Source organism: Lactuca serriola, chromosome 3, assembly GCF_051521515.1.
Source record: "Lactuca serriola cultivar US96UC23 chromosome 3, Lser_US96UC23_V15, whole genome shotgun sequence".
Lineage (NCBI taxonomy): Eukaryota > Viridiplantae > Streptophyta > Magnoliopsida > Asterales > Asteraceae > Lactuca > Lactuca serriola.
Genome location: NC_136410.1, coordinates 22,063,184 through 22,077,526, shown reverse-complemented (window position 1 = coordinate 22,077,526; position 14,343 = coordinate 22,063,184).

The window sequence follows — 14,343 nt, the reverse complement described above, 5'->3', positions numbered from 1 at the left end:
TCCTTTAGAACCTTCTATCAACAAAGAAGGTACCTAAGCTAAGTCTGAGAGTTCCACCTCAGACACTGGATCATCAGCCGAAAACTTTGCTGATCCATTTTCCATGTTGGAACTCCGAGATAACATTTCTGCTACAATTTCAATGGTGGAGTCCCTAGAAAATTCAGTTGCAAAGCTTGATTCCAAAATCGATGCAAAAGTCTGCAGCCTCGACACCAAGCTTGATGTTATCCTTCAGTCCTTATCCAAAGTAAAGAAATTTGGGCCCTCAGATGCTGAAAGGGAAGAACAACTAGACCAACTTATTTCTTTGAGGTTCAAGTATACCTTGGAAAAGGTGTAATAAAAGTATAACTCCATCATTAATCATCACATTGATATCACCTTGACCATGCTGAAAATCCATGAATACATGATCAGTGCCACAAATGAATTGATCAAGCAAACCCAGTCAGGCATGAGAAGTAGATTCAGAAGTTGGAGAATTAGAAAGAAGGACGAAATGAATCTCATAATGTAGCAAGGTCTCCTCAAACTCCTCTGAGCTTGTTGTAACATAGTTGATGTTTTGAGCAATAAGTTCGATGAGATACTATCAATCCTTGCCTCCCTGTTTGATCACTTGAAAGCTCAAGCACCTATCGCAGACGTCTATGATTCCTTGTCGAAGCAAATCAACATGAGCTTCCAAAATGTGTTTGAATGACTCTCAGAATTCAAAGAGTTAGCTAGAATTACCTCGGAAGCTGGGCTATCCGCTGCAAGAGGGGGAGAAGGAAGCAAAAGGGGTCATACCATTTCCTAGAAGCCTGCCTCAGATTTCAGTCTCCAAGATGAATCAGATGATGATGAGCTTCAAATCTTGTCCACATGTATTCCTTCTGATGATGATGATGAAGAAGAAGTCGAGTATATTACCAACGTTGTTGTTGGAAATCAAACTCCAAGAAAATTTCCGGCGAAAATTCTTTCAGAGGAAGAGAGAAGCATATGATCCGCCGTCACCTAGCTATCATCCTTGGTAGATGTTCTTAAAAGAAGCCATGAATTGGCTAAGGAAAAGACAAAGCTCACAATTAGTGCATTCCGATATACACGGTCTATGTTGCCTCCTATCCCCTCTCCAAGAATAGTTTCCATCGATCAAGATTCTCCTTTTCGGAAGCCTGATGACATCCTAGAAGAGCCTCTAGTTACTACACCTCCTAAGTTTACAATCACTGAGAACATTCAACAAGTCATTGATGACTTGAACAAACAACAAGACGAAGGCAAAAAGCATGTCTCGAAATCTCACAACCCTGATCAAACATACAAGAAGTCCGAAGGATGGTGACAAGCTCAAATAGATCAAGCCCTAGAAGAGAGCATTCATATTCAAGCTCTTAAAGACAATCTGAATCCAATGTGGAATTATCCCTACTTTTTCGTGAAGGGATAATTCATGATCTGGATATTACGTCATTCATGTATTATGATATACCAACACAAGATGCTGACCAACTCGATCTTCGAATCTCTCCTTATGGAAGATATTACATCAAGTTTGCTCCACTCCACCCATATTATGATCCTCAAACGATTTTCAGGACAGAAAGAGAATGGTTGAAGACAATATACTCCATGAATGCACAACCTCAAACGGAAGTGTAGTCTTGGAAGAGAATTACAAGAATCTATGGGTTCGGAAGAAAAGTATTGAGCAAATTTGACTTGAACTGCTTGTTGTACAAGTACCACGTCTTTTGGAACAAATCAAGGTAGATCGCCATCACGGACGCAATCTTCCCCTCCATCAATCCAAATGACATTTTGACGATTGTTGCTCACTTTCGAACTCGCCAAAATGATCAAATGAGCATCGCTGCCTATAGTGTTACAATGAACTATCTATAGGACTACATTGCCGAGTTCTGCCGATATGACTTCGAGCTTGCACATCTATTCGGAACTAAAAATTTCTTGGCCAATATCGACTACAAGCTGCCAAAAGTAGAGATTCTGGCAGAAGGGTCAATTGATGAACCAGTGTTGGGATATGTCTACATGCAAAAGAAGACTAACAAGAAGGATTTATTTTGAGTCCTCAACAAGCACCTTGTCCCCTCTACAATAAATCAAAATTTCATCACAAATGCAGCCAAGTCAAATGCTATGGAGCATGTGAAGAGAAAATTCATCAATCAACTCCAATGGTACCTGGAAGTCCGGAATTTGCTATACATAGCTTATGTTTTTATCAGTGAAGAAACCAACTAAGCTGACATGATTGCTAAGTTCACTTAGGGGGAGATTGTTGAAACATGAAAAATGAACCGCTAGCAATCACTCAAGTTTTGATATCAGATGCGCCCGCAATGAGTAGAAGTTCTAAGATGAAGGTCATTCCGAGATGAAGGACAATTCCGAGATTAACAATCTGTTTAAGCATTTAATTATTTTTGTCTTATTAGTGATGTAACAGTTCATAAGACATTTCTTTATGTATCTTTTGAATATCAGTCTGTCAAACACTGAGTATTATCCAGTCTTAGGAATGTTTCTCAATTTGTACCATGTTCCTCCTCCACTATATAAGGAGTGAACGTTTTCACCATTAATACATAAGTGAACAATCCAAGTTTTACACTAAGAATAGCAAATATTCTCTTCACGACATATTCAATTTTCCTTCAAGTCAAAGTTCTTTCACAACATTCTTATTGTTCCTCAAATATCTTTTCATTGGTTATACTCTAAGTTGTCTTCATCTATTATCTTGAATACTTTGTTGAATATCATCTTCAAGTCTTAACTGGTATTGCCATATTCGACTAGAACATTCATTAAGAGCAGACGTTGATCTTAAAGATTAACTCAAAATTTGAGTAAAACCTTGTCCTTGAGCATTAATTACTTGTTCTCACACTCCTCTCCTTCGAAACCCTCATCTTGAGTGTATCCTTTGTAAGTGAAGATCTTGAAGCTTGGTGGTGATTTTGGTGGCCTTTTATTGAAGAAGAAGACTGGTGAAGAAGGAGGTGTTTCTTGCTAGCTTTTGGATTCACAAACTACTTCACCTTGTGCATCTTTTGAACGTATAAATTTTATACCTTGATGTGTTTCCTTTTTTTTATACCTTGATGAGCTTCAACAATCAATAAGGTATGTATTCTTACTAATGAATTCAAGTTTGAATAGGAAAATTTTGTAGATTGATAGTCCATAGTATGTTGTCTTTATGTGAAAGACATAGATCCTTCTTAGGTTGCATGTGCCCTCATCATTTAATTGTTAAATGTTTTTCCTCTTACTGCATTGTTTTTGTAACCTCCATAACCCATCAGTGGTATCAGAGCTTATGGCTATCTTTCATGTGATTGCACATTGGTGAATTTATCAAAACTAATTTTTTTCAATTAATCGCATCTCACGACGTGAGCACTGATGCTTACGATGTGAGATCTGATCATATCAGACTATTCGTAATTATCTGCCTAATCTGTTTTGTTTGGTAATTATCTGCCTTAAATATCTTCCAAATTCGATTTGTAAATATTTGATGATAAATAAAAAGCCTAAAAGTTAGGAAATTAATCTTTGACTTGATTAATTATTTTATTAATTAATATAGTTGAGTTTTTAAATGTGTAAATAATTGATTTAGATATTAATTAGTCTTAATAATTAATGTCAAGTATTATTTGGTTTATATTAAATTTAAACTATATAAATTTTTAGAATTTATTATAAATCTAGTATTTTAAAAGTTTTAAAATACACCTTATACTATATGTAAAATAAGATGTTTAATAACTACTATATATATAAGACTAAGTCAGTCGGACCGGTAGTGTGTCTCATTCACGAAGCTATACTATAAGGGGAGTTTAAGGAAGCGACGTATAAAATGACCATCATTGGGTATCCACTCTTACCCACCGCTCTCTTGTATGGTGGAGAGTCGTTAGTTGAACGAGCTTGATAGGACAATTAATTCTCATTAATAAGTATAATGTGATTACAAGTAACTATACTCTTTTATTTTAATTCTCAATCTTAGTTACTTTAGAAAAAATGTGAGTTTATATGCTAACCCATGAAATCGCACATTATACTTTATAGTAGTTAGTGGAGCACGTGTAGTTAACCGGCACACTAATAATGACTATAAAAGTTAATAATGAGCTTCTCGAAAATCATCATTAATTAATGGAGCGCGTGTCGTTAACCCACACATTGTAATGAGTTGATAAATGAGATCGAGAGTGCCAAGCTAATTTGCATGGTTGTTCACAACTTGTTTGTGATCCTTGGTAGTCACAAATGGAAGAGCATAATAAGAGATTAAACATGCCATTGAACAGTTTCAGTGAGTATAAAAAGATCTATGAATTCCACTTAACTTAATTTCCTTCAAATTTTGATTTTCAAAGGTGGAATTGGTAAATCTTCATTTACCTACCTTTCTAACATTTACAATTAGATTACGACATCTCTTTTCTAAGTTGTGAATTTTTTAGTTGGATCCTAGTCTTAATATTTCATTTTGGGTTGTTATATTAAGGAATATTCTTATCTAACTAAAGCTACCTTCCTTTTACACATCTCTACTCCAAATAATGCTTCTGGTTCCTCCTCCTCCAATCCAAACTTCTCATTGCTAAACATCTACGCAAGGGTGACATTGGATGGCATCAACTATAATGACTGGATGCGCAACATCAAGATGGCCCTTCGTTTCGAGGACAAGGAATATGTCCTTGAAAGGAGTTCAAGGAGATTGATGAAGAGAAGGCCACTCCTAAAGAACTGGCCGCCTACAAGAAGCACTACAATGATGCAACAAAAGTTGCTTGCATCATGGTGGCCATGATGACTCCTGAATTGCAGAGATAGTATGAAGATTACTGGTCGTACGAGAGGAACAAGGATGTTATGGAAAATTACCATAAGTGAGCTCGTCAAGAAAAGTATAAGGTGTTAAAGTCCCTCATATCAAGAAAGATGAAAGAGGGAGATTTTGTTAGCAGCTACGTGCAAAAAATGCAACGATACATGGATCGACTTGTCAAGCTTAATATGAATTTTCATGAGGAGTTGGCTATCAACATAGTCTTGAAATCCTTACCAAGTTGTTATGATCAGTTCATCTTGACCTATCATTTGAAAAACAATGAGACCACTTTATTATTAAAAGAAGCTTCTTCAACCGAACAAAAGTGTTTTTCTCAAATTTTTTCTTAATAACTAAAAGTTCCTAAAACATGTCAAAATGTTGTATAGAGATTTTTTAAGATAAATGATTAGGAAAAAAAAATAAAGATTAGTCTAAACTCTAAAGCAAGTAGGCATGAAAAGTACAACATCATGTCATTTTGGCCTAATCTATCCAAACATGGCCGACATGGGGCTTCTATTTGAAGTAAACACCAAGAAACAATAAAATGGACTGGTTTCACGTGGATTTATTTTTTTCGTTCTACATTAATTGTCTTATTTCAAAAATAAAAAAAATAATTACATACATACAAGTTATTACAGATTATAAAAGATTTAAAATTTTTAATCTACTAAGAACGGAAGTCAACTTTTACAGGTGTTACTTATACCAAACTTGATCAAACTAACATAAATGACTAAAATACCTTTAATTAATTAAAACCTGAAAATAATTTTTTTTGAATAAATATGTATTACTTTTTATTAGAGGTTCTTTCAATTTTGAAATTAATCAAAGAGCATAATAGTTCTTTTACTTTTTTTTTTCTGAAGAAAATTTAGATTTGAAGAATATGACACCAAGTTGGATGTCATATACTACCTTTTTGTATATTTTTAGTTTAATGTTATATTTGAAACTTTTTTGTATATTTTGATCAGCTAAATGTGTTCTATCTGTATTTTTATATGTCAAATAATAGTTTTAAGATTAACATACATTTCATATTAGAAATTTGATGAATATGTAAAAAAGGTATGTTACGTGCCATAAGTAAAAAAAAAGAAAAAAAAAAAAAAGGAATTTGTGTTATAGTTGTAAATAAATAAATATTAATCATAATTTGAAGTTTAAAATTAATGTACGACGACAAGTAAGATACATATACCATATTTGTTTGGCTATTTATAAAATTAAGCTATAATACAATTTTGGTCTTTCTAGTACAAAGAAGGATCCTCCTTTCCTTTCCTTTGATCCTCAAGCTACTTCGTCTATCTACCGTTCTTAGCCACTTCCAACCTATAATACTTTGTGTTCGCTTTTTTTTTTTTTTTCTTTGTCGTGTTTAATGACATTTTCTATGCCTCTATAAGAATAAGAGGAATGTGGGTTGCCACTAGGCTCGCTATGCTTGCCAACGATCAATGAACACCGCCCCCTAGCTCTCGCTAGGGGGTCGCTATAGGAGCATCGTTGCACTTTTGGCGAGAAGAGAGAGAGGGTGAGGGTTGAATTTGATTGATGCTTGTGAGTTTGAACGGATTGCTCAAATGACCTTGACCAAATCTCCAATTTAATTTCAACTATTTTTCTACCAATTTTCTCAATTTATATAGAAGAAACGTTTTATATAAAAAAAAAAATTTAATATTCAACTACCATTCAACTACTATAATCAAACCACACTCAAAACAATTTACACACAGAAAATATTATTGTCTCTCTTACACACTCTCTTAATTCACCAAAGAAAAATGTCTTCATCTCAAACAAAGAAAATCCCAAGAACCAACAAAAAGAAAGCTTCAAACCTTCAGTCACTAAATCTTTCACCTCCAAATACTCAATCACCAAACCTTCCATCGTCAACCCCTTCCATCACCACCATGTTATCGACCATCATTAATTTGATCAACCTGTTCACTCTCCCACTAGCTACTACATTCCTACAATGACTCCGCAAATGTTTCCATTTAATCTGTTCTCTTCTCAACCAATGACATTTTATCACAACCAATCTCAACCAACACCTCGTCCTAATGTCAATCTTGAACCGTTTGAAACGGTTCAAGAAACTCAATTCTTTTCTCAACCTTAACCGCAAAGTAATTCTCAATCCCAACCACACCCTTAATCGACTAGTCAACCGATTCTTCTGATGAAGGCTCCGTTGAAGATCCCATTCAAGAGTCGTTTCAAGAGCCCGAAGTCGAACCACAAGTCCAAAAAAAAGGAAAAGGGTGGGCTCCATGTAAAGGGTGGATGGATGATGAAGAGAAGACACTAGCACCATCATAGCTAGATGTGTCGAATGTAACGTCCGGGTTTCGAGGCTAAGCATTTTTAGACAATGTAATAGTCTAGGTCAACTATTGTAAATCTTTTTGGAGTAATAAAGATCAAATATTTGAATTCTATGTGAATTATGTGTATTTGTGTGCTTATTACTTATTTGTAAATGTATAATTAATAAAAGATAAAAATAAGCGTCAAAATTAAAGTGTGAGATAAGCCCGATATCTTTACATAAAGTTGTAGTGGTCGAAACAAGGATTTCAGGGATATAAAGAACGCCGAAATCCGAGTTCTAACAAAGAAGTTATCACCCATCGAAGTTTCGCGATGGAACCGGCACGATACCGGGAAACGTAAATAGTGAATTTATGATAAAGCGAGATTTAGCCTTAGCAATCTAAACAAAAGTCGTAGAATACGTTAAACCGAGAGCATCCATAAAAAGAACGCCCAAATCTGACTTCGTATGAAGAAGTTATGATTTTTCGAAGTTATGATTTTTCGAAGTTTCGGCTTAGCAGTGTACAACCAGAAATTCGAATATTAGATCGAGCGGTTTTTATCCGACACAACCTAAATGAGAATGAAAAATCTCGTTAATAGTAGCATAACGATAAAAAGACAGACGAAAACGGACATCGGATGAAGAAGTTATGGATTTTTAACGGACCAATCTTGTCCCGGCATGTTAAAAATATAAAATTTAAAATAAAATCAAAATTAGCTGACGGATTCTAAACGAAAGTTGTAGAGTACGTTCCTGCCTTCGCGTGGATATAAAGAACGTCAAATTGAAATTGCGAAAGTTACGAATTTTTAAAGATTGCATTCGAAATTGCGAAGTCTGGAGCAGAATCGATGACGTGGTCGGATCCTAGCCGTCACTTGTTGATCACGCTTCGCCTTTGGATGCTGACACCTATACTTTGGACGCCTAGCATAGTCGAGGAGCGCCTCGCGCACGAGGTACGCCCTGCGTGCGAAGAGGGAACACCACACGTAGTCGTTCTGCTTGGTCCAAGGAGTAGCCACGTCACCCCATCCGAAGCTCGCCATCTGGAACTCTTATTCGAAGCCTACGCCCCACGTAGATTGCTGGATGCCCAGCGTAACCGTGGCTGCTGGCCCCTATAAATAGATGCGAGGGTTTCCGGATTTTTCACACCATTTCTCATTCTCTCTCCAAAATCGTTCTCTCTCTAAGGCTCCAAACCACTCCTAAACCCTAGATAAAACCCCTAGCACCCTAAGGAAGCCCCGAGGCTCCCGGAGTCCCAAGAAAAAGGGTCTTTCGGTTTCGGAAACGCTGCTCCGAGCAAAGCCCGGTTTTCTTTAAAATCCGATGTAAGTGAGCTACACTTACGCAATTTTTAATATAGCTTTCAAACAATTATAGTAATGTTATTAGGTCCTTAAAATAATTATTTGGGCTATTATTATGAGTTATATTGAGTGTTATTTAATGCTTATATAATAGTAATAATAGTCAGACTATTAATTTGTCGTGGTTATCGTTAGACTAAACCCTAGTTGTATTGATACTAGTTTTTATCGAAGGAAAATTGTTTTGAGAGTATCGAAGCGTTGTCCGAGTGCAGAGTCACCACCTTTCAGGTGAGTGCATAATTACTTTCAGCTTACACATAGATATGAAGTATTTGTATAAATTACGTGTTGTGTGTTCATATTATCTGTATACTTGCTATGTATGCTAGATGAACGATTTTATACACATTTTAAATGATTTAAACTGTATATGTATTTTATATCTACAAAATGTGTTGGGTAGAACATGGGTAGATGTAATAGTTGATGTGTGATAAAATAAAATAATGAGAGGCCTTGTTATAGATTTTATTGATGATCCAGTCATCTAGCGGAGTACAGATGACGACCACAGACTATTCTAGACAGTCCAGTGGAACACTAGCAGGCTCGCAACCTGTAGGTGTTTATTTGAACTGTGTGCTCGCCAGGTGTACTCCATCCCCCACATGGTTGCCTTAAGGACATTTATTGTTGAGGAATCCCCTTAGCAGTAGTGTCCATCCTGATGATAGTCCTTAGACTAGGTCCCTTGTGTTAGATGTTTTAGAGACGTAAAGTGAGGATAACGGGAACGGGTAATCAGGTTTGTTTGGTTTGATAAAGGTAATAAACTTATTTATTGTGGGTTGAAAACCCTATGTGCTCACCAGGCTCCCAAGCCTAACCCACTCAGTTTCTTGTATTACAGGTAGTGGCGCATGAGCATAGATGTGATTCTTGGGATGAGAGATTAAAGGATTTTAGGCCTGTAAATACGGAATAATGTAGTAAGGCCTATGCTGTATTGTTTATGCTTATGATCTGTATCGAACATGACATCCCGAGTCTTTTAATGAAATACATTTCTATGGAAATGCTTTTGATAAATCTTTATCATATTTTGTTTTGGGACAAATTCCGCACACTTTTATTTAAAATGTTACTCTGACTTTTAAACAAAGCATAAAGAAAATCGGTCTTTTCTGGCCGTGAAAATGGGGATGTCACATCAGAGGACCTGATCCACGTCGACGACCAAGACTCAACAACCTTCAAAGAAAATGTTTGGCTTAATTTTTGTCAACGCATGAAAAGGAAGTACCGCAATCGTCATTCACTTTACTCGAAATGGAGGACCGCCAACCGAGCCGTAATGGAGTTCAACGACATCTACCTGAATGCGATCTGCAACCCCAAAGCGGTGCAAGTGAGGTAGATGTCATGGATAAAGTTTGTCAGATTTACAAGGCAATGTAGAAAGAGCTTTTGCCAATGTGTTGTTTTGGGGAGTTATGAAGGACAATCGAAAATTGCTAGATCTAAAAAGTACCGATGAATACGCGGGGATGTCCAAACGAAGCAAAACTTCGGAGTCAATCCACAATCAATCTTCTGAAGGGATTATCCTCAATAATGATGAGCCATATGAAGTTCCAACTCGTCCTATGGGGCGAGACAAAGCAAAAACAAAGCTCAAAGCTCATCGATTGAAGTGGAGGAGACTAGGGACGATATCCGAATTTGGACAATAATATTGATGGTTTCTTGGAATTGGGAAAGGAAAAAGAAAGAAACCGTGCATTGAAGCTTTAGTTAAAATCAGGGAAAAACTTGTCTGAGGAGGATTGTCAAGTGTTCAATAATTTAAGGAAGGATATGACTTAAAAATACAAGTGGGTTTAGTCATGTATGTTGGTGTTAAGTCTTTTTTGTCGTGGTTTGCATTATTAAATCGTTTTTTTAGGTATTTTAAGTTTTAATTTATTGTAACTTTTTTAATTTAATATGAAATGTTTGTCTTTTAAAAAATATAATGTAACGCCCTATTTCGAATCGTTTCCCAATTCGGGGTGATGATAAAGGAGTGGGTATTAGCATACTTAGGACCCTCAAAGAATTAAGATTTTGACTCATTTGGGGGAGGATAATGTAATTTTGATGATCTGGGTGTCCGATTTTTGTTTTGGAGCCAAAGGGTATTTTCGTAATATGTTAGCTCAGGCTTTTGTTGAAATTAGATGTTTGTTCGCAAAATTGTAAGGTAGGTATTATTTGATTAAAGTGTAGAGCTTCTTGTTACCTTTTCATGGGTATAAGGATCGTCAGAATCATATTTATAACGAAGAGGTTATGGCCTTCGGAGTGCTTTAGGGTTAAGGGGAAACCATAGCACGCAGGGCCTACCTACAGAGTACGTGGAGTGTTCTGGTGCGAAGAGTAGTACATGAGGCGTAATGTGGTGTACACTTAGCATACTGTGAAGGAAGAATCGGGAGTGCGAGGCCTTGTACGCTGGGCGTACAAGGAGTACGCGAGGCGTACGAGGTGTATATTAAAACCCTAATTTATGATGTTGTACCCCATAAAATCACTTTAAGTCTTTAGGGCTGGCCTCTTTACCAGCCTCCAAGTCCCCAAAACCATAGAAATCGTACCTTAGCCTCCATGGTGGTGTTTTTGGGCTCATTGTGTGCATCTTGGTGTGTTTTGGTTCATATTCAAGAAGATGGAGTTTGGTGCAAGGTTGTGGATTAAGGAAGAGCTTGTGGATCTGATTCTCTACTTTATTTCCAGCTTGTCTAAGGTAAAAATCTATGAACTTGTTCATTAAAGGCTTAGATTTATTATACATGAGTTTTGGTTCCTTTTTGGCTCCAAGAATGAGATCTAGTGGTTTGATGCCACTCCAGGAGCTATGAACTTGTTCACTCTTGGTGTTTTCGAGGTTCGAGATTCATAAAGTTGTCTCCTTTAGAGTTTATTATACCCCATGCATGATATTGTGTCCATTTAATGAAAGTGAAGTGCTATATCTTAAAGTTGGGTCCTTTTGGGGCATGCAAACTCACCAAGTCATTGACTTTATGGTTATAGACGTTTATTAAAAAATAGATATGTGATTTGGACATCTGGAATTAAGAATTCAGAGCTTAATGAATATTTTGTCTTAATGGAGGAGTACGCAGGGTGTATAAGTCTGTACACACATCGTAAAATCCAAATATCGTGTACACTTAGCGTACAGCTGAGTACGCCCCACGTACTCAGTCGGGTGGGATTTTGCTTATTGGGCTTTCTTTTAGGCTTGGGTGTTTGAGTTCGTAATGGACCATCCGATTGAGAGTCTAGGCTTTAGGTTAAGGTTAATGTAAGGGGTTTGGGCCCAATTTGGAAAATTGGCCATAATTGGGACTTGGTTGGTTAATTGGTTTTTGGGCCTTGTGGATTGATATTTTGGGCCTTAGTCTTGGACCATGCTAGGTTAGGGGTAAAATGGCCTTTTTACCCCAATTATGGAGTTATGGATATGGAATGGAACCCAAATATTAATTGGGTGTTGTTTTCATATTGATAGTTCGCGGATCTGTCAGCCAACATGCATGGATTATCTTTGTGATTCGGCAGTGCGAGGTGAGTTTCCTAACTGGGTTTAGCAGGTCGAAGGCACCAATGTCGGCCCATGGTGTAACGTCCCAAAAATATGATCAAAAAATTTCATTTTTAATCCGAATAAAATAGTATTTCAAAAATATTATCCATACAACTCAAAAAAATAATAAGTATATCATCATCATAACAATCAGAGTAATAACTCAAAAGTAGAATCCATATGGTGTGTGCGATACAGTCATCCCAAGCTCTTCTCCTTGGAACTAGAAGTACCTAAAACATAAGCTGAAAACCGTAAGCACAAAGCTTAGTGATTTCCCCCAAACTACTTCATACCGAGCATAGTAAAATGTAACATCCCAACTTCTAGGTATATGATTTATTTCTTGAAAGGCAAAATCCCCTTGGAACTTGTCCATTTGATGGCCTCAACTCGTCGTGTTGAAAGCTTTTGGGCCGCAGACCTTTTTGGACTAACCCGACAAATTGGTAGGGAAGAACTCGACGAGTTGGCGGCTAGATGGGAAACCCTAAATTTTAGAGTTTTCACCCTATATAATCTCCTTAAGTCTTTGAGGCTGATCTCTTATCAGCCTCCAAACCCTAATATTGACCTTGTGAGCCCTAACCTTGATTTCCTCTCATATTGTGAGTTAGTGTGGCACTTTTGGAGCAAAGAAGTAGAAGATTGTGTGAAGGGAGCAAGGATCTAGCAAGAAATGCATTTAGCCTCTAGCTTGGCACTCTTGGGGACTGTTGTGAGTATTCAAGATGAGATTTTTATCTATATATGTAGCTTGATCTAGCTTATTTGCCTTTTTTCCTCCTTATTCATGGTTGTTGCATGCATGGACTTCATAAAAGTTTGAAAATTTATGAATCTCCAGGCAAGGTGGCCTCATAGTGGGTTAGATCCGACTTTGTTGTCAAGCTTTGATGCCATGCATGCATTTTAGGGCATATTTCCTATTTTTTTTTGCCCATTTTGGCTTCAAGACATGCATGTCTATAAAGAAACAATCTTTGGGATGTTTTTGAGGTTAGAAACTCTTATGGAAAAGGATGGGTTCTAGATCTCTAGGGTTTTGGGCTTAATGGTTAAGCCTTTGAGTTTTTAAGCCTTGAATAAGAGCTTTTGAGCATTTAGTGTAGTCCCAAAGGATAAAGTTGGAAACTTTATCCTTTAAGACATATTTGGAGTTCAGATATGAGCCTTAGAATTCTTGGAATCTAAGAATCATATAAATATGTTAAACAGGGGGAAAAATCGTCGAGTTGTCCAGCCAACTCGACGAGTTGGCTAGGGTTTTCCTGACTTTCCGAGTACTGAAGGAACTCCACGAGTGGTTATGTGCACTCAACGAGTTGGGTCAACATGGACTATTGACCTTGACCGTTGACTTTGACTTTGACCATGGTTGGCCAAGTTTGGCTTTGAGGGAATTTTGGGTAATTCAGGGTTTTGATAGAATTGGTCACATGTTGGTTGTTGGCATTCGAGTCAGGAGCTGAGATTGAGAGTTGGATCTTATCAGTCAGTGCTGCTTGTGAGGTGAGTTTCTTCACTGAAGTTATGGGTCGAAGGCACCAATTCCGACCCTTTTGGATTGTTATCCTAGTTATCTTAGGATGCTATTTTGTTGTCATGATGATGAATCATGAAAGTGACCCTCTTAAACTTGACCTACCGCAGCAAGATCCGCAATCAAGTCAGCTCAGCAACTGCATCCGAAGTCATCATCATCCGCAGTTCACTATCTACCTTTCTTAGTTTAGCTCTTTATCTGCTTTTCTTAGAATACTCTCTTTTGTCCGGTATGCCTTGCATGGCTACGTTTAGATAGTTGAACAAGTTTAATATTTGAGCCTCTATATATAGGACTCAATGTTTCTTATTTCAAATACATAATATAACACTTCGCATCTTGAATCTCATATCTAGTGTTATTTCTCTCATCTCTCTTACTCGTAAAGTTCACTATATTATATCTGAATACCATCTCTCTTCAGAGAAAGTCATTCTTGACTTAATCATTAATTTTGGTCTCACTTACTAACTTGGTCTGAATGCATTCCTTGTTAAGAATCAACTTATGTGTATACTTGATATAACACTTGTTGTCATTTATATTTCCTTACATTTCCGCACCTAACTCTCTAACTCTCTAACTATCTAACTTATTATTATTGTTGAGCTTTTAGATCGT